The sequence below is a fragment of the Rhinolophus sinicus genome, chromosome 6 (assembly GCF_057876585.1).
Source record: "Rhinolophus sinicus isolate RSI-liver-muscle chromosome 6, RSI-T2T, whole genome shotgun sequence".
NCBI classification, from domain to species: Eukaryota; Metazoa; Chordata; class Mammalia; order Chiroptera; family Rhinolophidae; genus Rhinolophus; species Rhinolophus sinicus.
In genome coordinates, this window is record NC_142506.1 from 67,834,188 (window position 1) to 67,861,151 (window position 26,964).

The following is a 26,964-nucleotide window of genomic DNA, read 5'->3' on the forward strand; positions in this document are numbered from 1 at the left end:
TTGTTAAAGGCAGAGGGGACCGTCAGGAGCTTGTCCCGGGTCGGGCGGGCACCATTGGCTCAGCAGCCAGAGGGGGCTGACGTCACAGTTGAAGACGACAGATTTTTGCCTTTCCATGTACAGCATCCTCTCCACTCCCCAATCCCTCTCGTTGAGGTCTTGGGGCACAACCACACTGACTGTAAAAATGAGTACAGCAGATGGAATGGTGGTTCCCCAAAATGCAGGTCTGCCCTGAACCGGACGATGTGACCTTATTCAGAAAAAGGGGCTTTGCAGATGGAATTCAGTTAAGGACCTCACGATGAGACCACCCTGAATGAAGGTGGGCATCAACCCAGTGACAACTGACCTTAGAAGAGAAGGGAGACCACCATGTGGAAAAGAGGCAGAGACAGGACCCGTGCATGACCAGCCCAGGGACGCCATGGAAGGCCAGCAGCCACCCGAGACTAAGAGAGATGCATGAAGCACAGAAGGAGCCAACCCTGCCAACACCTGGATGCCAGACTTCTGGCCTCCAGAACGAAGAAAGACTCAAGTCCTGTGTTTTAAGCCCCCACAGTAAATGAGCTCAGTGGGCCTGTTCTGACGTGTGAGTTAGCCAGCACTCCCCAATGGAGAATCAGTACACTCAGCAATGGGGGGGTTCAGACTTGAAGCTATCTGACTTGCTCTAAAATACAACCGCAGATTTTCACTGGAGGACGTAATTAAAAGACTCAAATAGATGAATATTTTAAGTGCCATTCTGAAAAACAGTTTTCTCTACGTACATTCGAAAATGCTGCCGTGGGTCCATTTTGGTTTCCTAAAAGTTCTGGTCAAACTGAGAGCAGGTGAGAAGGGAGACAGAGAAATGGAAATCCACTCTTGATGGCGTCGGTGCCGGAGCTGGCCAAGGCGGGTCCCCTTTCTGACAAGGGTGCCTTCAATTTTACTTTTTACGTTTATAATGACTCTCATTACCCTTTCCACTTGTGACACTCCTATTTGCCGCTAATTGACCAAATTAATCAGTGAGACGGGAAATAATCACTCACTAGCTGTCAAGCAAACTTGTCACTGTGATTTCCAAGAGCTCAAATTCATGCAATTCAATCAGCTTCAGGGTTCTTACAAATAGCGGTTTACATCCATTTGGAAAATTCCTCCATGTTCTGTTCTTTCTACCCCCCTCCCCACTGGACAATGAATGACACATCTGAATAAATACACTAAACACAGATACAGAACTGACGACAGTAGACGTGCTGCTCTTGACGGTGCGACACCATCGGTTCCAGAAGGATCCACACCAGAAGTTCCAACCTTTCCAGTGTGCCCTTCACTGTCTGGAGGAAAACCCAGATTTTCTGGTTGTCCAAAAATATCAGTAGCTCATTACAGCTAATTACAGTCAACGTTCACATATGCTCGCTGATGGAGAGGAGTGGGGACGCAGACAATCCCCAAATGGCAACACTTCCGTTAGATTTCAGCCAGGGAGGACACAGAAGACACGTCAAGGCTTTCCTCAGTTCTCTGGGAAAATTCCCAGTCAAGTAGGGGGCTGCCGTTTACATTGTCTGAAGGTGATGGAGACAGGTTTCTGCGACCAGACGTCCCAAGGCACTGCACTTACACTAGAATTCAAATGTAAGTCGTGTCCCTTCGCAGGCCGGGCTGAGACGCAAAGAGAGGGAGCTCTCAGGGCTCGTGTCACAGGTCACAGAGATTGTGACCTGCCCTTGGAGTACGAGCAGTCAGTCGTCAGTGACGACAACTGTAACAATTCCCGTTACTGAGAACTTGGCGCATGCCGAGTACGTCACCTTCATTATCGGCAATCCTGGGAACCGTCCTGCAAGGTATTATTACCTTCATTTTACAAACCAGGAGCTGAGTCTCGGAGAAGTTACGAGGATGACGTGGAATGACCCGGAGAGGAAATAACCAAGGTCAGATGCAAATCGAATGTGACTTCACAGCTTCCGTCCCTCCCACAAGGCTGTCTGGAGAAAACGAGTGGGTCATGTTTACTGGCCATTTTTAAATCTCCTGTTACAATGACAGGGGCCTAGGGCACGTGTCAGTTAAATCACTTTGCAACCTGGACACCTGACTCATAAAAAAATACATCTCCTCTAAAGAGCGGAATTTATTGTATGACAGACGGAGCTTAAGGGTGGGTTCAGTTACTGAAGTTTTTAAAGACCCTTCTTAAAGGGTGGTTCATTTAGAAGGCAACTGAGAGCAACTGAGAGTAAAAGACCCGTGAAAGGCCTGTTACATCAAGACTCTGGTGTCCAACACTGGCACAGTCACGTTCCTACATGAGCCTTCCCCACGGCCTGGTTGGGCTCTAAATCAGAACTCTCATCCGTCAAGTTTAGTCCACATCTTCTAACATCGTAAATAATTGTTTTCTAAACATGAACTTTTCTTTTCAAATGATTTTACAAGTGGATATGCTAGAAAAAAAGATAAACATAGGAATCTTCCATGAAGGGAAATCACACTTCCAAAACATGAAAGTTATAAGGAAGACATACTACAAACACTTCTGATTTTCCTCAACAAGCTCGTTATTCTTCGCAATATTGACACCTAATAATTTCATGCCATGATGGTGGTGATTAAATTATTCTCAGCACAGTCCATTCCCATCCACATGTAGGAACTGAGTCAGGTACAATGCTAGGCACTGAAACACAGAAATAATTAATAGTCTCTGGCCACACGCTGATGGAGGAGACACACAGGGACACAAATAATTGCATATCTGAAAGTATAGCTTCTGGACAGCAGAAATCTGGATCATTCTTATTAGTCTCTGAAACCTCCATATTCAGCCATTCGCAGCATCTTTATGACTTCACCTCAGAAATCTTTCCGCCTCCACCCCCGTCCCCATCCCGTGTCAGGGCCTTCGGCCAGGCCCTCATCACCTCTACCCAGACATTCCTAACGGCCTCGTCCAAGCTTCCTGCCTCCAACACGATCCATCCTCACAGTGTTTCCTATAAAATGACCTGTCTCTGTTGCAACTCCGACCATGGGCTCCTCATGCTTTCATTCGGTTAGTGGACATCGTTGTGACACAAAATGGCATTTAATGACAAAAAGAAGTTCAAATCGTGGATCTTCCATGTGTTAAATGTGTGATCGTGGGCAGTACTTCTCCTCTTGGCTCCTGCTATATAAACTGTCAACAATTATAATATCTTGGAAAACTCGGGGATAAATGAGGATACTAGAAATAAAACACGAGGCATGTAGTAATCACTAAGCATGATTTCCAGCTCTTTAGCTTTGTGTTCACACAGCGACATGGCCTGGACCTAACTCTGCAGTCTCGCCTCCAGCATCTCTCTGCTTTGTGCTTCATGGTCTAGCAACACGGAAACATTTGTGTCACCTGGAAAAGCTATGCTTCCCCAAACCACTGTGCCTTTGCCTATGTTCATAGCTCAGTTTGGAATGTCCTTTCTTCTTGGGAGAGCAGTCAGTAGAGAGCCACCTCACCTGAGGTGACAGCTTTCCTAAAGCAGCCTACACCTGGCACCTAAGCTGGGCCGGAGTATAAAAGCCAAGCCATTTTGGCCAGAGTCTGCTGGACCCATCACAACCTCCAAGAGGCCTTCCCTGAGCTCTCCACCACCACTCAAATCTGTTCGGTGAGCCTTGCAGAGGTTCCATAGCCCCGTGTCCACCCACCTGGCCCTCATGTCTCCGATATGTCCAGTGCTTCGTCCGGTTCCCTCCTCAACCTGTAAGTGTCATGATGGAAGGGCTGCGTCTATTCCTTCACCATGTTTACACAGTGCTTCCCGACGCCTGGCATCGTCTAGGGACTCAGTAAATACTTGCTAAATGAACAGCTAGACACCAAGCAAGAGAAGGAAGCCCACAGAAACCAATCAAGAGAGGTCCCCAGGACGAAGGGCAGAGGTAGAGCTTAGAAAGAATTCCACTGAACTAAAATACTCTTCGGGTATTTCTAAGAGGCATCGTAGTTCCAGAAGGTGGCAGAGTGAAAACTGTGCAGGTACTGACCCCACTCGGACCCAAACCTCCAGAACACACCATTCTGTCCCCCAGTGCTGCTTTCATCGGCAACGTGGCCAGCTCTTGCTGAGCTGGAACAACCCAGGTGAGAGGATGCCAACGGCAATAACTCACAGCGTTATTGGGTCCGTGATAAGAGCCACACGCATATGAGTGGGTTACGGCGCTCCCTCAAGAGCCCTGGTTTGTGCCTGCTGCCTTAGAAAAGGGAACCAAGGCAAATACTCAGGAAGTCACCCTGGGGACCCTATCTCATTTCTCTTTCCCATTTGCTGGGCTTTCATAACCACGCCTGCCAAGTTGGTCCTAGATGCTAAGTTCTACCTCCCAGATGCCACACATGCTTCTAACACTGTTGGATTTAGTGACTCTCACGTCCTCCCTTGACTTTTCTACCCAGCTGACATGTCCTTCCATGTTGTGGGCCTTCTTCTGTTCCAACTAGTTTTGTGTCCATCTTTACTGTAAGTGAAGACTCTCCACTTCTTCCCAAAGGAAACCCAAGCCTCATCCTCATAAATAGACTGTTTCACTTGGGACAAAGAAAATCATCACTGTAATAACATTTATTTATTTAAAATCTTTATCATCAAGAAGCCATAAAAATTATATTCATTTTTCTGAGTTAAAAAGACTGGCATGCCTGAGTACATGGTAAATTGTCCTAAGTCGACAATGATTTGTAGGTAATTATTATGAAGTCATCAGAAACTGATGTCTCTTTAGACATCAAAAGTTGACATGCCCAAGAATGCAACTTAGACAGGAAATTTTGGTTTTAATGTATCACTTCCCCCCAAAAAAAACTCTAATTTCTCAGAGGTCCTTTTGCGAAAGAGAGAGAGCACTTCTGAAATGAAGACTCTTTTCTGACAGCGCCCCTTCTATCTTACTCACATCCATCCTCCTCCCCTGCAAGGAAGCATGTGGTTTTGCCACGAGGCTACACGACCCACGGAGCTGAGTGGGCCACAGAAGCCCCTGTGCACTCACCCTGTGAGTCCACACAGCAGGCAAGGGCTGGAAAGGGTCTCAGGAGGCTTCCAAGACCCATGGTCTTAGGGACGGGCAGTGAAAGGGCATCTGGGCTGAGGTGCAAGACCAGGCATGCAAAAGAAAGGGACAGTGGGTTTAAAAGGACCAGGAGAACAAAGAGGACCTAGGGACATCAAAGACACCAAATTGCAGCCCGCAGCCCAATCCGGGTGGCAGTTTCCGGTACTGCAAGAGCCATCACACGGAGGGTTTAGTGACCTACGTATAACGTGTGCATTTCACTTTACTTCATGTTGAAGCTCTTTAATCCTTTGTGTCTATGAAAAGTCACAATCATAAAACCCAGATGGACCGTATTTATCAGAGCACGTAATTTTAGTGGTAGCTGGGCACACCCCAAGCCTGGATCACTTCCTAGACCTCAGCAATGCCTTCTTGTCTCAAGGAAAGAAATCTGGTTGGCTCAGCAGCATTTGTTAATTTACAGAAGAAGGAAAATGAATCACAGAGAAACATATGGAAATACCCGAATGCCGGTTTTTCTTAGGTTAGCTCTCTGCGTCCTCATTTTGCTCTTAACCTGCGGGATATGCTATCAACTTCTAACATGAAACAGATTCCTTGCTTGCACTTAGTTTTCAAATATACGTATATATATTTAAAAGATGTGTATGTATGCATGTGTATCGATACATAGAGATATACAGACTCAGACTAAGAAAAAATGGTGTTTTCTTTGGATCGAAAAGCTGACAAAGGATGGGAAATCCTGACTTTAGGGTGTTACAGTGAAGGGCTGTGAACACTGAAACGGGAATTACTGCCACCCAGAGGCAGAAAGCAACAAACTGCTATGTCCTGTTAAGTTTTACTAGAAAGGGAGGAAGCCAAGAAAAATGTGTACACCGGTGCAGTTTTGCTCATTAAACCATCAAAGAATGAGAAGCTAACACCCAGAATGGAGCCTGGGGTCCCACTGCCGTCATGAGTGATAGAACACATTTAGCATTCTGCAAAGCTGCTCAGAGTGAAGGAGAAAACAGCTTTGTGTGATATAAGGCTGACCATTTCCACAGACTCTCCAACGTGCAAAAGTATAAAGCATCTTGAAAATGAACTCTTCGACATTTCTTTGAAAATAAATTCTTTTCTTTTTCGAAGCCAGATGATACCTCAGTGGAGACACTGAAATTAATGTTCCTAGTGGCTGATGAAGGCAGCCTATTACCCTTCAGCATACGTAAAATACTGCATTTCCTGGCTATGGAAGAGTCTGTTAAGACACTCGATAGCCGTCACCTAAAATGGTGCACGGCATTTGAATGTGGGCTTCCAAAACATATTTGTAATGTATTCAGTAAATAGTTTTAGTGGCATTAGTCACGAAAATCCTGAAAGTCTCTGCATAGCTGAAAAGTGGTAGGGTGACACTTAGGGCGTTCCTTATGATACCAGCTCTGACTTAGAGAAAACAGTGTTTTATTCTCCTAGGATTCCGTCACTGGACGTTACAGGCTCTGACTATGTAAGGGTCAATTTCTGTGGCTGTTCCATAGGCCAACTTCCCTCATCAATAAGTGAATAAACAAACGCATGAATTCTAGAGTATTTCTGCTTGTTTACATTTTGTTGGAAATCCAAATGCAAAACCTGCATCCATTTGGATTTTTAACAACAGGGACAAATAATCACTGCAAGCTCTATATTCTAGTCACGTACCTGTGACAGATGTAGATCCCACCTTTTGGAATAGTTTTGAAAACTTTGAATACACACACACACAGACATACACACACACACACAGACATACACACACTATCTGAAAGACAAATCAAGTAAAAATAGTCCTTTTGTTAAACGAGCCTACCTCACTTTCCTAACCAACTTACTACTACTTAAAGGATTTCAGTGTGGAAACATTTTGAATCAAATGAACTAGTTTAGAATTAGATCAGAAAATATTAAATAACGGTTTTCACTCTGCCAAAATTATTTATTGTGTATGTTAGAATATTTTTAGAAGCCCACAGTCAAATTCACTTAAGGGAGGATGGGGAAAGCTCCACCCATTGGTAGAATAAATTCTGACTTTCAAAGAAACCCCCAAAACTACGTTTCTGCAGCTGCAACTGCCATAAAACTCCGCTCTGCTTTCTGTCCATCTTTCCGTTGGAGGGCAGCGTGTGCAGGGTCATCAGCGCCCTCTACTGGTTTTCAGTGCGAAGTTCAAAAAGGAGATAAAGGGGGGGAAATAGTCATTGGAATCCTGGAAAACTGCACTCTCCTGACTAAATGGAAAAATAAAAAAAGACTTAACTATGCTGGTGTTGATTGGTTTGCTCACTTGTTGTCTTAAAAGCACTATTTAGACCACAGATCAATTATGAGGTGACTCATTTCTGAGGAGTTCCAAATCATTCTTAAGTCCTAATTCAGCTCCAGGAAAGGAGGTCGCAACAGAGAAGGGGGTGGGGGACGAAGGGGGATAAATAAACTGCGAGAACTATATTTACTATGTGCAAATATATAAACCATTTGCCAACGACACAGGAAAACACATGGGGATTCCTGCACCCTGAACTGTTGACTGGTGACCTCAGAAAAGAAGATGGGTATTGGAGACGGACCATGGGGGTACTTTCACTCTTTACTGGCTATTCACGTGTGCATTGTTGAGAACTGTTAGTGCATTGTTTCAACAAAGAGGTCGCATCCTGAATCCCCATCCTTCTCAGCTCCTCTCCAGCTCCCGTTCTCTTCAGGCCACTGTCACCCCTCGTCAGTGTGCTCTCTGCTCTCCTGAGCACCTCCATCTTCCGGCCTCACAGAGCAGTCAGGGGGATTCCTCCTAAATAGGACTCAGCTCATGCCTTGCCGTCAAGCAAGCCAGCCAAGGGCTTCCCATCACATGGAAAATAAAACTCGATCTGTTTTGTTCCCCAAACGCCCAGAAGCTAGACTAATGCCTGGCACGTCGTGGGTGCTTTAAAAATGAGTCCTCAATGAACAACGAATACATGGATAGACAAGAATGCACTAAGGTATTATCTGTGTGAGTTTTAAAGGAACAAGTAAGCAGCTGGGAGAGATGGTGCAAACCGGTTATGTCAGTGGCACGTCAGGGAACTCACTTCACCTCTTTGTAGCTTAGCCGTCTGCGGGCTACATAACGGTCCTAGGTCTCACGTTTTAATGGTTCAAGCTTCCAGTTCTTTCCCGTAAACACCCCCCCCCCCCAGATGTGTGAGAACTATAGGAGGAACCCTGTGTCCCGCTGTTTTCTGACAGCACCACACTATAAAAACGACAGCACTCTGAAGAGTACAGGTGACATCGAGCACTTGCTATGTGCCAGCTCTAGGCTAAGCATTTATCAAGTGATTTAGAACTTAAGGTATGTGCACTTATGTCTACTTCAAACAACCGTTCATGTAGCTGTCATAATTACTCTTAATTTACAGATGAGGGAAGTGAGACGTAGAATGATTAAACGCCCCTCCATAAGTCATTTAATTAGTAAGTGACACATCAGAATGCAAACCCCTCCTGTCGGATCACACCACCCCAAGCCAACCCAGACCAGGGGTGTTCACCAACGGAATGCCAGGTGCTGACGGGCTCTGTGTACCCAGCGCCATGAGGTGAGGAATGACACATCTTCCCTGCTTCACACAGGAGATGTGTGGGTATCTCTACAAAGCTGGGGTTCTGTTAGAATGCAAACGCCGTAAAGGGATGCTGTGTGGACAAACAACGGCGCTCCTTGCAAAATGAAGACTTGCTAACAACATAAATGCCCACCACGAACAGGGGGAGAGTTCAGTAAATGATGCCGCATCACAGAAGTAAAACATGATAAAGCTGCTAAAAATGAGGACAGCATTGAACAATAAAAGAAATGCAGAGAGAAAAATCAGAAAGCACTGTAATTATAATTATGCAAAATTGTACATGCCTGTGAACAAGGAGAAAAGCTGGGTGTGTTTACTTTTTTATTTATGGATTTCCATTATTCCTGATTTATTATTGTTTGTGTAGCAAAGAAAAAGAAAACCAGTCATCAACATCAATTTTCCTGAAAACCTACTCTAGACAAATGACCTAAATATAATACAGCCTGAGCAACAGCCCAAGGAAAACTCTGCAGAATGTTGATCACACACTGAAAATATTGATCTTCACGAAAAGCACGTGGTTTACTGAATTCCTCCTCGTATCTTCCCTGCCATCATTTCCTTGGGTTGAAATTTTTCCTTGAACACATCTAATTCCTCAATTCCAGACCCTGCCTCTCATTATACTCTTAGCTCAGAATGGAATCCATAATGTTTTCCTGGGTTGAAAGCATCCAACAGAGTTTATGCCTTAATTCTGTGCCCTAGTAGCAATTCAGTGTAGGAGCGATTTCACATTCATAGAATTAATTCTTCATGAAGGACTATGAAATCTCAAATATTAAATAGCAATTCTAACTGGATACAAAGCCCACAGATGATGTATTTTGTTTTGGGAGGAGGAGGCAGCGGTGGGTGTGGGATGCCAAGTGGAGGGGAAAGATTACTTTTCTGGCATTTTACGTGTGTGTAGATATACACACGCATGTGTGACGTGTATCCATCGGGTGATAAACATTTTTATTGCATGTGTGAGCTTCACATATAGATGTACTTGAATTCCACTTGATTTAGCTCGATGCTTTGGTGCTGTTTTCCTCCTTTTGATACTGAAATACAGTCAGGTACAATTTGAATCATATCCAGCCCAAACAAATCTTTTCAACTGGATAATGTTTGGCCCAAAGCATTCTCTAAGCTTCCAATATTGTTTGCCACAAAATGGGGAGAGAGTCAGGTACTTGGGAAATTTGTTTGGAACCATTTCCTAAATTTGAAGGTGCATTCCCCTCAGCACTGGTTATTCCACTCCTAGAAAAGCTTAAGGTACGTACAAAGAAAACTGGTGCGTAGTGTCCCCAACCATGTCCAATAAATGCGATCAACAAGAATACGTAGCAAGTAGAGGATGGATACGAAAATAGATATATTTTGCAACACACTACAATGTATAATTAAAAAGAGGTGAAGAGGATCTCCTGTATCATTGTGGACACATCTCACAAAAATAATGGCACAGATTCCAGAAGGGTATAAACAGTATTTAATACATACATCTCTAACTTATATAACATTTTAAAATTATTTCATTTAAAGCAATAGGTTAGACTGTTTAGGACTAAATTGGCATGCACTTAAACCCATGAATATATGGGAAAGAAAGTCATAAAATTCAGACAGTGTCTGCTTCTGGTGGGGAAAGAGAAAGAATAACGTGCGGGAGAATGGGGCAAGAACACAGGAGGTTTCCATTCTATCGGGAATGTTTTGATTGCACAGGCTACTTTGTGAGAATGTGAGTATTTATTCTATTCGTTTTGTCATTTTTATACCTGATTTTTTTCATTGAAAAAGAGTGTAAATCCCAGCTCCGTGTTTCCTAGGCTACTTTGAGCCAGTTAACTAACCCGGCTGAGGCTCGGGAGCGGATATAAAAGCAGTTAGAATAAGGCCTCACTTAGAGTTACGGTGAGAATGGACGCTCTGCTGCTGACACATAGAAAGCACTTGGCGTGATGCCAACACAGAAACCCCTCCTCAGACGGCAGCCATTGTCACCTGCGTGTGTCTCCCTGCTCACACCTCCCTGGAGCGTGTCTCTCGACCCTGATTTCTGTGGAATGGCGTCCGTGTCGCAGTACAGTCCGGGATCCCTCCAGAGGGGGCCCACTGGTTACCGTGAAGCTTCTGGTGTCCTTAAGGCCTTGTCAGTCATTGTCATGTGAAACACTACACTTATCGTGGGCACTAACCACTGCACCACACGCAAGCAGACTACTGACGTTGAGCTAATTTATGACTATCTAAGCGATATTATCAGAAAAAATCCCACTTCTTTGCTAATTGCAAAGTAAGCATCTCTCTAGTCCAGAACTAACTCTGGTCCAGCATTTACGCAAAGTAGGCACAGGAGCTATTCACAGAGCCTTAGGGCTCATCCGTGACTCGCCTCCCGGCCCAGACCTGCTGTTCTCCAGGGCTTGCGCGCCCACAGGCAGCTTGGAGTCTTTTATGGTTCTGTTTCCTACCAAAAGAGAAAATAAATATGCCTTCTGCAGATATGCAAGTTACCAAAGGATATTCTTGGATATTCTTTCTGCTCTTTTGACCCGACCCGGTCCCCCAAAAAAATCTCACAGTAAGAAAAAAAAGTCCTTCCACACGCTTCACCAGGACTGTCAAATTTGTGATTTTCTTTTTTACCATTATATTTCACTGCTACTTAAAGGCAAAAATATGTTTGACTATTAGCATGCCAACCACCAGGACATTCTATTTGTTCTTGGTCTATCTAGTCACACAAAAAAATGTATAAAATTGGTGGAGAAAATATTGTTAATGAAAATGACCCCTGATTTCACTGCTGCAAAGTCGGGCTCCCCAGGCAGGAGGCGGCTCCCTTGCCAGCTGGTGGGCAAACTCCATTCCTATTATTTGCAAAACTCCGTTTTCATCTTAACCCTTCCAACTACAGAGACAATAATAAATAAAAATCCTCAAAAGACCATAAATGTTAACTAGCAAATCGTAATTATTATTCCCAGCCCTGCTATTCTTCCCTCTTCTCTACCTTTCCAACATTTTGCTCTCCTGAGAGACAATGAGACTTTTTGTCCCAAAATTGTATAGTCTGATTCGAACATGAAACCAACCGGTGAGCGGAGGTGAGAACAAGGCAGCCTGTGCCTGTACCCGCCCAGTTGGAAGCAGCATACGTCCGGCGGTTCTCCGACATGCACACCCAGCTGGGACGAGACCCGCTTTATCCCACCTCATGGCTCATACTCCGCTCCTGACCCTGACTCCCATTTCCCAGCTGCATTCCCCTTCAGCCTAACACGTCTGCCATCTCAGAAGGGCAAAGAGCTAGCTAACCAGTAAATGCACTTAAAAAAAAAAAAAAAAAGCAAGGACTGTTATGTTAGTATTAGACAGAAAGAACACAGGCAAACGTATAGATGACAAAGGACACTGAACAATGTTGAAGGGACAAGTCACCATGAAGAATAAATAACAGTCAATGTCTACACACCCCAAACGCAGCAGCAACGTAAAGAAAGAAGCAACCCCAGGACAGAGACATGGAGTGAAACCTTAACTGTGAGGGATTTGAACTACCTCTCTCTGCCCAAGACAGATTTACTGGGACAGAAGTTAGTAAAGATTGAGGAGACCTAAAAATCAGAATCACGGGAAAATTATGGGTAAATATTGTAATCAAATACTTGAACAGTAGAGAATGTGTCCTTTTGAAGTGGACACAGAACATTCATAAAAGTAGACTGCATGCAAATCCCCACAAAAAAAAAAAATCAGTCAATTCCTAAAATAGAGCCAGTTTGAAGATGTTAAAATAAATAGTACAAACTATTTATTTATTTATATAGGCTATTGTGCTGTACACTTTGACCATATATAGTTAAGACAGGAAACTAAGAACAAAAATTTTTCAATCTCTTCTACTTGAAATTCTTTCAGTGATTTTAAGCAACCCTTGATGAAAGGGGAAAAACACAAAAAGTTACAGAATTTCTAAAAAATAATGACAATGCTTGCTGAATCTATGGAACACTTCTCAGAGACAAGAATATGAGACTTTTACAAATGCACCTCAAAAGCATAGAAAAAGACCAACACACCAACAAAATAAACCATAAGGGGACAAAAGGAACAAATTTTAAAAACAAGACATTAGTAAATCAGAAAACATAAAAGGAACAGAAGTCGTAAACCACCACCCAACCTAAAATTAGATCTCTTCTTCATATAGCACGACAGAGTATTTCCAACTGGACTAGAGCTGTGACTATAAAGTAATTATAACTACACAAGTCCTGGAAGAAAACACAAACATGGCCCTTCAAAATTTATTAGAAAAATGTTTCTATGATTCAAAATCCAAAAGCCATTGAAAACAGATAGTAAATTTGACTATATGAAACAAAGACCAGTAAATAAAGTCACGTTAAATGGTCAGTGACAAACTGGAGAAGAAACTGAATTTTATCACAGAGAGTTTAGATCTTCAATATATAAAGGACTCCTAAATTCTGAGAAGAGAACACCTCTTAAACGACAATAGGGGGGGACGCAAGTTTTCCGATTCTAAATGTTAGGAACTTAGAAGTCGCCACTCCATCCTAATAGCAAGTAAAAACTGAAGAGACTGAAAATTCGACACCTCTTCTTGGATCTGTAGGCAAGATGAAGTCACGGGACAAACCACGGCACCCAAGATTGGAGGGTCTTCCCACATCTTCAATAAGAATAAATTAAAACAGAGCTAAGAAAATACATATTACGTCTGCTCCAGGTAGGGCCGCCTTTGTATTGTACAATCAATACCAAGATGCCTCTTGCAAACTTTGAAATGGAGCAAATAAAATTAACCCATAAAATCAACGCTCTTGTGGTTCCAAGTAGATATACAAGAAAGATGCAGACACTTCCCAGGTCTGCCAGCATTGGGAAGCTCATCCCAGCATTGTCCCAGACTTTGGCTTACACGGTCTTCCTCTGAGGATTGCAGTGTGTGTGTGAGTGTGTGTGAGTGTGTGTGTGTGAGTGTGTGTGTGTGAGTGTGTGTGTGTGTGTGTGTGTCCACTGACAACCTGAGTAGGCACACCCTCATCTCACTCTGACCTTGATGGAGACCAGGCACAAAGTACCCGAGCCCTCTGGCCTGCCCTGCTGAAATGCCTTGCATCCACAAATGATCCATTCATTCGGCAACTGCGTGTGCCCTGAAGGTAGAGAGCAAGAGAGAGGCCGCTCGTGCAAGGGCACGAATATAATCTGCTTAACCTCAGACTTGAACAAACGCAGTGCCACAGATGCCTGATGGCGGGATGGAACTGCTTCCAGGGTGAGGCCAGCTCCTGCAGACACAGGTACAAGGTTTCCTACAGAGCGGAAATTCCCACCTGAAGAAGTCAGAAAGTGTGGGGGTCAGCATAGGTCCATCGAGAAGCCAGACCTCCAAACCTGTTTTCCTCCTCAGAGAGGGCGAAAGGGCTCCCCTGGCCGTTCCTTTTTTGTGAATGTGAATGCTTACCACACGGCACATGGTCAAGACAGCTAGCTGTATTTTGCACATATGTTCGAAAAGCATCCATCGAAATGCGCCAAATCATTTCACATCCACGTGCTATTTTAATAGGCAGGCTTTCATGCCTAAGTAGCAGAGGCCGTTCAGAACTCCAGAAATAACCGCTTTCTTGTGCTGGAAGAGTAATTTTTTGTTAAGCTTATTGGTAACAGCCCAAGAAGTAGATATGGCGTTAGCTACATGAAGAAGGAAATAAAGGGCAAGCGATGTGATCTGTGTGCTTCCCAGGGGATGTGGAAACTCTGTCCCCTTTGTTAAGGGAACGGATTAGACATAGGGCTTCACGGATTTACTGAGTGGCATTGCTTTTCACATTAAGGAGAAGTCAGCAGCACGAGCTATTCCGAGGGCACTCTGTAATTATGATAAATCACACGGAAAGATAAGTGGAACCTACTTCCCCTCCAGAAGGGAAACTGCTGTCTCCTGAATTGTTCCCCGTCTGAGCTTCACATGACGGCTGATTCCCGGCCCCCTTTTCCTCTTCCTCTGCCCGTGTTTTGACATGTCAGGAGACGCTTTCCCACAAAGGACTAGGGGAGGCTTAGGCGATTGTGCTGCGTGATAGCTGCTCTAATGAAAACCTTGGAGACAGGAAGATGGTACCTTTTGGAGAAAATAAGATTAAGGGATTTGGGGGGACTCAGTAGGTCTCCTCTCACTTCAGCTACAGTTAACACCCTCCACATAACTCAAGCAGCTGCCACTTTTAAGCTCTTGGCTACACCCAAGGATGAATCACGTTTGAGAAAAAATACCCTTCGATGGTCGCGTTGTCATGTTCGCTTTCTTCCTGTACATCCATTTTGTAACAGTTGTGAATATACAGACCTGTTTACATATGTTTGAGCCCCATGAAATTGCTATTTTTATAGGTAAAAAAAGATCAACCATATTCATGGAAGTCATCAGATGATTGTGTTTTCAGGTGGAAAGTATGGAAATACACAAGAGTAAATAAATACAGAAGTTCCTCAAAATACTGTTACACAGTAATTTCCCACTTAATATGTGTTGACTAAATAAGAAAATTTTATAACGAAGAGGTGAAAGCCATTCCAAATTTAGTAAACGGATCAGATAACACGATTCCATATTATCTGACGGCTCTATTATCTATGAGTAGACAACACATTTAGAATCACCTACATTTCCTATACTGTCCAGTTTATATTTTCATTTTAGGATCTCAAAGTTAAAATACCCTACAGATCCAGAAAAGAACAAATTCCCTACTGCAGATTCCAAAACATGGTGATAGCAGAAGGCCAGCTTTTCTCTCCCTGTTTCCAATGGCAGTGATAAGAATGAAGTCATAGTAGAAATCAGTTTTTAATTGAAATTCTAAAGTATGTCCCCAAATAGGAAAAATCAGCCCACAGAGCAAAACTAAGAAGCTTACTGTGCAATTGTCCTGTGCTTCTGAGCCCATCGGTCGTGTCCGCCTAGCTTCCCAAACCTGAGTGGCTTTTCCTGAAGATAACGCAAGGGCTGGTGTCACGTGCGTTTTAGGATGGAAGCTGATTAGCAAAGAAGGGGCTGGCTTGGTTAAGGTCCTGCTAGCAGTTCTGTTTACATCCCTCGCCTCCCGTTTCCAAGAGGTGATTTCTTCTCACTGTTCCGCACAAAATGCAAAGGCCTCTGCAAATGGACTGGGGGAAATCAAGCTCTTTGAGCTGGAGGCTTTTAGATGAGGGCTAGAAAATCGTAGCTTATCTGCTAGACTTCCATTTTCCAGCTGCTACGTTACAGCTCTGTCATCCCTCTTTATCTGATTTTTGAATGTTAAGCACTATTCACCATGAAAAGCAGCTTAGGAATCCTCGTTCATCTACTTTCTTCTTTTCTGTAAAGCAGGCATTGTCGAGAGGAGCAGTGCATGAATGTTTCTGAAAGCGCTTTCTTTAAAAGCAGCAAGATGAATTTTAGGGAAGGCCCTTCAGGCCAGTTGTTTCATCTCCTGTTCCGATAAAACTCTCTTGGATGAGCGGGACGTGGCCCACTTACAATTCTCTCTCCCACTCAGTATGAGTGAAGGCCACTTGAATATCCCACTGGTGTCACTGAACTACCCATCGCAAAGATATTTAATGAAGTTGGTAGTTTGAGAGGGCAATTGCAGGAGGCATGCCACTAGACTCGATACCTCCAGTGTGCCTTGTGCCAGCCCCGCATCTGTCATGAGGTCACCTATTTCAACAGCATTGGAGAGACGACTAGTCCTGCAGGAAATAGATAACCCAAAGCACAGCACCCAAGAAAAGCAGAACAGAATCACTTAAGCACCAGCCTCTGGTGCTGCCATTGAAAATGAGCTTTCGCGCAAGCCTACACCTAAAAGGGATGTGTTCTTCTTTTCCGTAACATCTATATCCTCGGCCACGTTTTCAATTCTGTGTGTGTTGATCAAAGTTAGGAAAAGCGATGGATTTTATTACACGCTAAGGCTGCACGTGAGACGGACGGGCTGATTCTCAAAATCCTACGTGTAATTTTCCACCACATCGGACCAGCTAAACACACTCATTTAAAGAATTTTGGCAACAGTTTGTGCTTCATTGTCGGTGGGTTTTTTAAACACTGAGAGAAACAGGGAGGAAACCCTCAAAAGAATGAAATCATTAGAGTAAGTTCTATGTGTATATTTTTAGACAATCAGGACAATTCTTTGAAGGCAGTTTGTGGTAGTAATTTTATGCACGTTTCCTACACGGCCTGTGCTGGGATCAGCCGCGGTCGGGCTTCCTGGCCGGCTGCCCTCCTGTAAACACTGCAAAAATGAAATGCTGCCACAAGGAATTGTCTTCGAGACTGGCCACTCTGCCAAGCATGCACCCCAGTGGCAGCCTGAGTTAAGAAAACAAACCACGTCATCAAGAAGTTGCCCCTACATGAATCAAGCATGAGCCTTATTCCGTCAGCTACAGGAGTGACGAGGGGGTCGGCCATCCCCTGAGGGCCCAGTGAGCACCACGGATGGAAGCGCTGACCCAGCACTGGAGGTACTTAACCTGGCCAGGCCCCGTGCTTCTGCCGACTTTGCAGGTGAAATAAACAAAGGCCGGCAGAGGTGACGTCCCCTCCATCACGTGTTGTGCCGAGAGGCATCTCCCCACACCGCAGCGACCTGCAAGGGCTGAGTTCTAACTCGCCCAGTAGTCAGCCAGCTGAGTCCTGAGAAGCAGGATGGAGTAGTGCCTTCCTTGCAGAGCGAGTCACTTACACTGTCATCTACAGTTCACACCGCCAACGTGCCTGCCTAGACGTGGCCTGGGTCTGAACGAAACCCAGAGAAAGAACCATAACCGGGGAAAAGTGGGAAACGTGTTGACACGAAAACCAGAAAGACGCACGTTCAAATCGATTTGGAAAAATTAACTTTCAATTCTATCCAAGTAAATTGCATCTGTCGTTAGAGAATGTGAGTGGCTTCTGCTGTCCAATTATAAGAGCCGGGGAAAAACGAGACATAAAAGAATTTGAAATAAAATAAACTGTGACATGACCTTCAGTGCCTGTAATAAAGCCCTTGTTTTCAATGTAGAATTATGTAATTTTCATCAATACAAAATTGGTTTCTACCAACCAGCACCAGGTGAAGGATAAACAGTATTTTTAAATGTCACTTTGCAGAGGTTTCAAATCATTAGGGACGTGCGACAGCTTAAATACTTTGCTTTACCCACCTTCACATGTACGCATTCGTTCCACCAACGGTTACTGAACACCCACCACGAAGGGTGGCGTCGGGGCGTGTAAGCAGAAAAGATGGTCTCTACCCTTTGGGGAGCGCAGTGGCCCAGGGATATCTCACTTCCATTGTTTAAACATGTACATAAAAAACGTATGTTAAGTTCCCCTTACGTGCAGAGTGCTGTTTCATGCTCAGACTGAGAAGCTCAGTGCCCACGTCGGGTCTCATGAACTAAGGGCAGAAGGTAGAAAGTCAAGCTGCTGGTCGCAGGAGAACGAAGCCTAAAGCGGGTGTAGACACTCAGAGCCAGGGTGTAGACGAGCACACCTGTGGGGGACAGTCCACCGTCCACGCTTTGCCCTGCGCTGCTGTTTGATTGAGGATGGACCGCAAAACCGTGTTGTGGGAAAGGATTAAACGTGGAGGAAGGAGACCTGGGGTCCAGTCCCAGCGCCTGGACTAAAGGACAGGTCCCTTATGTCTCCGCATCTGCAAGGTCAGAGAACGCGTGTGTCCTCTGCAATTCGTTTAAACAACGTGAAACTTTACACTGATTACCTCTTGTCAGAAGAAAATAGGAAACACAGACGTTTTCACCTCTAAGCTCAGCTCCGTAACTTCCCTTCATGGAAAGGTGGAGCACGCCACATGTGGCATGATTGTCTCCCAAAGCAGCTTGGAAACGTGTGTGTGCCAGGCACAGGGAGCTGTGTGTGGTCAGAGCATATCTTGGGAATTTATTCATAAAGGTAGAAATGACAAATAATGGGTGTGTGACATCAGTCCATGTTACGTTGCAAGCTGTATGTGAAAAGCAAGATTCACCTGACTATTCAGACGCTTCCTGTTCGCTGTACCCTCTGCAATAGGCCTGCCCCGTAGTGGGTGGCACTGCTGCGACCAACCTGCTGTGACTCGAGCCTTCTCTGGTTCATAACTGTATCTGTCACTGGGGCTGAAGTTCTGCTATCACAGCCTGGTTTCTTCTGGTGAAGCCGTGATCTCGGGATTTCTCACCCCAGGCAAACACCCCTTAGAGAGCTCACACAGTAAGCCACGAGCCAGAAGAGATTAAGGAGAGAAGACAGAAGGCAGACATTTTGGTGACCGGGAGGGAAAGACAGGGAAGCCGGCGGTGGTGGATACGTCCTCCACAGAGAAGCCCGGCCATCAGAGACGAGATGGACACAAGGGGACATTTGGCTGCAGCAGGAAAAGAAAGCTGAGTGACAAGGGACAGTGATCATGACAAACAGACCCCTTTCTAACTCTTCCAAGGGTTATTCCTGCTGCCACATGTTTGTCATCAGCCAGTAAGACTTGGGGTGATTGAACCCTCCATCTTTAATCCTGAAACATTTTGATTGTTTAGATGTGTACGTAGACCTGTCAAGAGTGGTTGAAATTAAATGAGATATTGCACACGGAATGATTTGTATCAACTCTAAAGTATGAAACAGATGTTACTGTTTTTATTTGACGGCGAGAGCAAGGCCATGGGCTTTGGGGGATGAAGAGTAAGGCAAGTAGCTCCATAAATACATAAAATTGTGTCTGGCAGCATAAGCTAATTTAGCCCAAAGAGCGACGCTGCCCTCTCGCAATCACAACGTCCGTGCTTCGCTTCTGAACAGAAACACGGGTGGGTCTCGTGGAGAAAAGCTCCCTGAACATACACAGCAGGTAAATCCACAGCGGAAGGACTCTTGTCAGGCCGGGGAGTGGGTGCAGAAGCCTGGGGCCCAGCAAGCCCGAAAGACATTACGGCTTCTCTAAGAGAAACCCTATTTTACATCAGGGAGAAAAAGCGATACAGAGCGGGTTCCAACCACCAGCTAGAAGTGAGCGGGTCCTCGGAGTCCGTTTCTGGTGGCCTGGGAAGGACGTGTGTCCCAAGCTCACCTTTGCGCTCCCCATGTACGGTGGATAAGCCACATAGTGCTTGTCTAGCGACCGTGTCTGTGATGATTAGGGAGTGATGACACAGCACGGTCATTTCTAAAAGCTGACCACAGCATTCGGGTCAGCAGTGGTCGAGGACCAATTCTCTACTCTCAAATATTTGCAAGGTTCACAGAAAGTCTCTCAAAAGCTCTTTCGGTCACAAAAGCAAAATAAATAGAAAGTAGCTCCCACCTCAAATAGAGAAGAGACAAATTCTTATATGAAAATCTCAGCAGTTTCCTTCCACGATTTTATAATAATCTAAGCTTATGTTCTGGAAGCGCGACTGACTCCTCAGCAGTCCCAAGGCACAAAGCCTCTTCCAGACTCAGTTTCCATTCCCCAAACCACGGCTCCCTTCTCGGTTCTATTTGCTGTTCCGTCTTGATCATTTTTTATAATGAAGTAGAAGGAGCCCAGGTGTTAGCCCTGATTTCAGAGAAAATCACCAGAATGTTCCATCTGTGAGTCCCCGTTCAGTTAGCACTGTTCACCCCAGGATGTCTGGAGCCCAGGAAGTACCTCTGGGAGGAGGGAAGTCATGACCAGAGAAACACACAGCACCGAGGTCTTCTGAAGAGAGGTCCAAACTCAAGGACCGAGCCTCTCACAATTCCTTCTCTGATTACTAACCAAGGTCCCCAGAGGAAAGGCGGTCAGCCATTGAGGTTTTATGGAGGTTGTGCTACCAGAGTGACACCAGCCTGACAAACTGTGGCCTGTGATGGCTAAGCCGAAAAGCCTAGGCTGTCTCTCGCCACGCCTCGCCAACCACGACAGGAAGCGACCAGAGAAGAACTTCCCCACCACACCCATCTCCAGGGGCCACAGAAGCACGAGAAAGGAGACATCCATGGGGCAACTAGAGCCGGAGGCAGCTAGGTTCCTGTTGTCACCCCTCTGTCAGGGCGCTCGCTTGCCAGGCCAGTAAAGCCAGTGAGAAAGCACTTGACACCTATGAGACTGATGGAAGGTAGAGACCTGATGACGCCAAGTAAAGATGGAGACACAGAGAGGGAGAGACAGAGGTGGGGTTCCACACGCACTGCTGGGGCAGTGCAGAATAGGTCAACTTTTTTCTAGAGAACAAGCTGGGAACCCTTAATCAAATTCCACAGACACATTCTTCATAACCCATCGGTTTCATACATATGCATGCCATTCGCATGGATACACACACACACTCCCACACACACACACACACACACACGCACACACATACACACCTCTATTTAGGATCGACAGAGAAACTGTTAAACCATCCAGTAGTATACACACTACATGAGCTTTCTGATATGATCCTAGGGTGTAAAATTTTAATTCTGACATGCTAAAACTGCTTGTTCAAATCAAATAATATTAGTTTAAGTTTTTCAATGGTATCTTTATTTTTATGTCTTTAAAAGACATGCCTTTAAATTTTTTTATTTAAATATGCAGATTTATTTGTCAGAAAATCAAGCTCGAAAGTGAAAAACAGCTCTGAGTGTGTTCTCTCCTAGCTTGCAAAGTAATTCTTTTTGCAATGCTGGCTCCTTCCACTGTCACCTCAGTTTATAGCTTTGCTGGTGGGTCAGTCCTTTCTCCAAAGTCCAGTCCAAAGGAGTTTCACACGCATCTGTCAGATGGCCTTGAGGCTTTTCCAGAATACCAGGGAGTCATATATCCTTTCCAGAAAATATTTTAGGAGAAGAAAATAACCTCTGTATCAGAGTATAATGTGGTAGCAATGAGACAAGTGACTTAGAGACTTTCCAGAATGAGGCATTTTTTGAAGTTTCCAGAAGCCATCACCAAACTCCATTCCCCGGCAGAAGCCTTCCAACACAAGAGAGCCAGTGTGCATGTCTTTCCCTTGGTCTCACAGGGGGCTGGTTCCACGGCTGGTAGACCAGTCCACTGACACTCCAGCAAGAACCTTCTGGAAGACGACAGATTACAGGGCAGACATGCTTGAAAAATGAATTTAAACTGTTAGAGTGTTCGCTGGGTTATTAGAAATGGGGAGGTGGGGTAGAGGGCGGTGGTCAGTCACGGGTACAGTTCCTTCTTCACTCTTACTTAGCTGAGTGAGATAGCGAAAGCCAGAGAAAGGGTTTTTAATTACTTCACAGACCGCAGAAGTGATTTCTTCCAAGGCAGCTTCTCACAGCAGCAAGCTTGCTTCCTCCATTTTGACACAGATTTGGGATTACATACATGCAATGTATTATTTGTAGAAGGTAGACATTTGCTCCTAACTCTAAAATTTTACCTCAATAAAAACTTCGCCTAAGTACAACATTCTGTCCTACATTATTCGTGGAATAGAAAAAAGTGATGAGTGGAAAACTGGAGAAATTTGAATAAAGTCTGGAGTTTAGGTAATCATAATACACAAATGATGGTTTCTTAAGTTTTCCAAATGTACCAGGGTAATATATAATGTTAACAAGGAAAGCTAAGTGAATGGGGAACCCTCTGGACTTTCTCTGCAACGATTTTGTAAATCTAAAATTAATCAAAAATATAACGTTTATTTTTTTAACTATGTGATATCCTTGTTGATAAGCATAGTATTTACTGTTCCACACAAAACCTGCTTCACCCATGCTGCCTGTGAAATGCATATAAAATGTATTAAATCTTTTAATAGCATGTGGGAGAACAGATGTTGATAAAGGCATTTGGATATTCTATAACCTGAGTGTAAATCGAGTCATAGTTAAAAGAGGATTCATAAAACGGAGGATAAAAAAGCAAAGATATTCATATGGCTTTTGAAAGGATGACAAACTTAATAAATGTGAATTTCACATTTCTGTAAGGCAATAGCTTTTATAAGAGCCACTACGTACTTTTCACTACAACATACTAAAAACAGCAAATTCTTAATGTACTTTAATCAAATTTTACCCTCTGATTGTGATGGGGGTACTACATAAACACGAAAACATAATACTGAACATTCATTGGTTCACAAAATCTCCAAGGCTCTTCCCAGCACACGTCTGTGGCTACAGCCACTGAAATAACAAACTTGGTAAGTAAAAAATAAATAACTATGTTTTCAAAATATAAAAAAATTAATACAGGAAAGTCAGGATTTATATTATGAATTTGCCTTTTAAATCTTCACCCAAATGAATTCCAACTCTATCCAAAGACAAGGAAAGAATTGCATTAGCACCTAATGGGGTGATGACAGGGGGGCAACAAGGCAGTGATAGGCTCTGATAAATGTGTCCTGTCGTGTCCTTGCAGCCATTTCCCATGAAAGCCATTATGACCCACCCTCCCGCTGGCAGTGGCCTGTCTCTAATCACCCTAAACAATTAACCTTGCTCCTAGTTACAAAAGACGCCCAGGAAGGACACCCAGACGGCCTCCCCCAGGTGTACATTCCAACACACAGCAAATCTCATGGCTGAGAAAGTTTTCCCTCACTTTAGTTCCCAATTACTATGTAATTCCATGTAAGAGTAACAGAGAGGGGATTCGTGTATTAGCATTTCCGGCCATCTTTTCTCGGTTGGCACAGCGTGAACCAGGCGCTCAGCGACAGGGGTTCTCTGGATGAATGAATAAAACAGAGGTGCAGAGACCTTGCCCTGGGGGTGACAAAATCTTCTCCAGGAGACCCCAATCCTGACTTGTGTCGCAAAATATAACAGACCTATGAAGCCTGTCCTGAACCCGCCAGTTCACTCTTCCGACCATCCCAGTGTGCATGTTTATAGAAAACACTTACAGTAGGGTTAAATATGGCTGACTTTATTGAGATTTGGGTTATGGGTATGTTACGAGTACATTATGAGTGAGATCTCTCTGTGATGTTTAATGTGACAGAAGCGTTACATTAATAAAGTACCCCAAAGCAGGTAGCTTACCGGGCAAATACCGCCCATCAACTACTTTTCCATATACTTTATAATATCCACATGAGCTTATTTCAGTTCCTTTAAAATAGTTGTTCATATGAAGGAAGTGGAGAAATTTACTTAGACACTAAAATTAGCAAATTACCTTGGATTTGCAATTCTATTAATTGTTCTTCTCTTGTATTTCTTGGCAGACTTAGAAGACTTTGTAAACTTTTAGCTCTACCTAAAGTTGACAAAATATTTTAGGCCACTGGAAGTGTCACAAATGTCATGTTCCAGGCCAGTTTCAAATTGAAAACATGTTCAGACTTTGCACACAATTTGGTCACACAACCACTCCTCAGTGAACTCGCAGCCATTCTGACGGTATTTCTTTTTAAGTAAGGTTATTTGTGGGTATGAAAAGTGGCAATTTCTGACAGACCAAGTGAAAAACAGACTTGTTCAAAAATGCCCATTTCTTTTTATCAAAAACTGTTTTAAAAGTTAATATTCATTTTTCCTAGCAAACTATAAAAAATTTTAGGCATTACCAAATTATCCTCACAGTATCCAGGCTAGTCACTAATTTTCTTCACTTCGTCTATTGAAAAGTGTGGTTAAAATACATCGTAAAGTGCAGAGCTAATGAAAAGCAGAATAGAAAATTGATCTTGTACTTTGAGTGCTAGCTTAACGTTATGCCCATAAGACATTTTCATAAGAATAACGTAATGTTTTTATTATAGTGGAGCTTCTAGATGGTTGGAGACATCTTCAGCTTGAGCCATTGAAAGAACAGACTTGGTAAATACACAATTATATTAAACATTAATACAGAAAGAAAAAGAAGCTTTTGTTTTATGAATTCGCTGTCTAAATCCTTACCCAAATGAATTCCTATTCTATCCAGGGGAAAGAAAACAAAGTGTTACGCTCTGGTAGAGTGATGATTGGGAGAACAACAGTAAAAACCGCGGTAATAGTGCAGGGAGAGAGAATGCATTGGGAAGACTTGGCTCCTTGGCCATAGCTGAGTATATTTGTTAGTCGGTGCCAGTTTTTCCCTCTCACTCCTCAGTTTAATTCTACCTGTGGGAATGTCTGAGAAGTTTTCCCTAAAATCAAGTATCAGGTTTATGTTGCTATCCTGGTGCATAGGGGGAAGAGCAGCCTGAGGTAGGACCCCGCAACCGGACCATGGATGAGAGCAGGAGTCTGGTGTGTTCAGAGCGAAGGGCAGAGGGAATCAGCCAGCAGGGCTGTGGGGACGGTGCCCGGTGTCGGAAACTGGGGGGATCTAGGCAGGCACCGGGCAGAACCTGCAGGGCGTAGCCAGCTGTCCTGCCAAGCATTCTGGGCGGGGCTTGGTTCTCAGGGTACCTCAGGGCCCAAAACAACGTCCCCTGTCAAGAGGAATGTAGACGCTAGTGGGAAGCGACGAGGGCTAAGGCACCTTTTAAAATAATTGACGTATACATTATAACAAAAGACAGCAAGAATGAACAGAGGGGATAGGAGGAATTAGGGGTGTTGGTAGAGGCTGGCGGAGGGGGCAGGTAGCAGAGATGGCAGTGTGGTCAGTGGCGGGGTCACCGATACAGTGACACGTGAGGACATGAGAGAGGAAGCGCATGGCAGGCAGAGCCCAGGGGTGCGAAGCCTGAGGTGGCAGTTCCTGGTATTTCTGAGGGACAGCGAGTTGGGCAGTGCGGCCAGGCCAGGGGGTGGGGAGGGGAAGTGGTGGCCGCAGGAAGGCTGTGGCATCTCAGGAACTGCTGCAGACCCTTGTAAGCCCTCGCCTGTTATTCTGAGTGGGACAGGCAGCCACTGCGGGCTTTGAGCAGAGAAATGACATAGGAGTTTATATGTTTTTAAAATGTGCTTTGGCATCCAGTTTGAGGTTACCCTGACGAGGTAGCGATGGGAAGTCCTGTCAGAGGGTTACAGTGAGAAGAGGGGTCAGGGTAACGCAAACCAGGAGGCAGTGACAGACGCAGTGAGAAGCTGGGCAGGGTGTATTTGACACAGAACACACAGCATTCCCTAATGGACGGCTCTGCTGAGAGCAGGGCACAAAGAGAGAAGTCAGGTCCCCCTTCCAGGGTTGGGCTTGAGCAACTGCAAAACCTGAAGGCGGCATCCACAGAGATGAGACCTCCCAGCCAGCACCGCAGGTGAAGAGGAGATGAAGGTCTGAGTCTTGCAGAACCCCGACATTAAAAGGCGAGGAAAGAGGACCAATGAGGAAAGGAGACCAAGAGAGTCAGCATGAAGATACGAGGAAGAGCGAGAAAGCGTGCCGTACAGACGCCAAGTCTCGAAAGTTCCCCTGGAGGAAGGAATGGGTGGCCCACGGTGCGAGAGGTCGCTGACAGGCCAGGACAGGCGGGGCTGGGAATGAGGCGGAGCAGAGGAGATGGGCCACGGCGTGGGGGTAGGAGAGGGCGGAGCACAGGAAGGGTCTCAGCTCCGTCCGCTGGTTCATCAGTCACTCACTCATCCCCATGCGATGGCCACAGCATGTTACCTGGGCACAGATGATTTGCATAGAGAGATGTGTTTATGAAGTCGACTTTTATGTTGGCCATAAAACCTTCTAAACATCTCTTGCATTGCTTTGGTAAAGCTCTCATTACCCTTCATAGATATAAATCGCCTGTCCCCATTGCATTTCAGATTCTGAAAGGTTCACTATTAAAACATATAGTAAAATCTTAAATAAGACATGTATGAGAAACTAGAAAGCACAGTGAAATGTTAAAATACACAACTTGCCAAACATCCATAGACTTTAAGTTAGGAAAAAGCAGTATCATCAGGAAATACCGAACTCCATAGAGATAACATACTGAGTTTTCCTGGGATGTTTAAAACATGACAATATGAAGCCCTCTGACAAAAGGGTTTACGTTGATTTGGGTAAGCATCACGTTACCGAGATTGAAATAGCAAGTCATGAAAACCATCAACCCCCGGCCGAGAGAAGACATTTCACGGGAAGGCAAAAGGCCAGGGTGGGTCTGGTTTTATGTAGCGTGTGACTGCATTAATTGTAGGAAGGAGGAGGAAACTTTTGCAGATTACTCTCTGAGATGGCTCTAAGTTTGAGGGTGCTGCAAAAGTGATTAATAGAGGGAAATAAAATGCCCCAGGGCCTGCGGAACGCACAAACGTTAGCAGGGGAAAGAATACAAGATTGACGTGGAATAAATG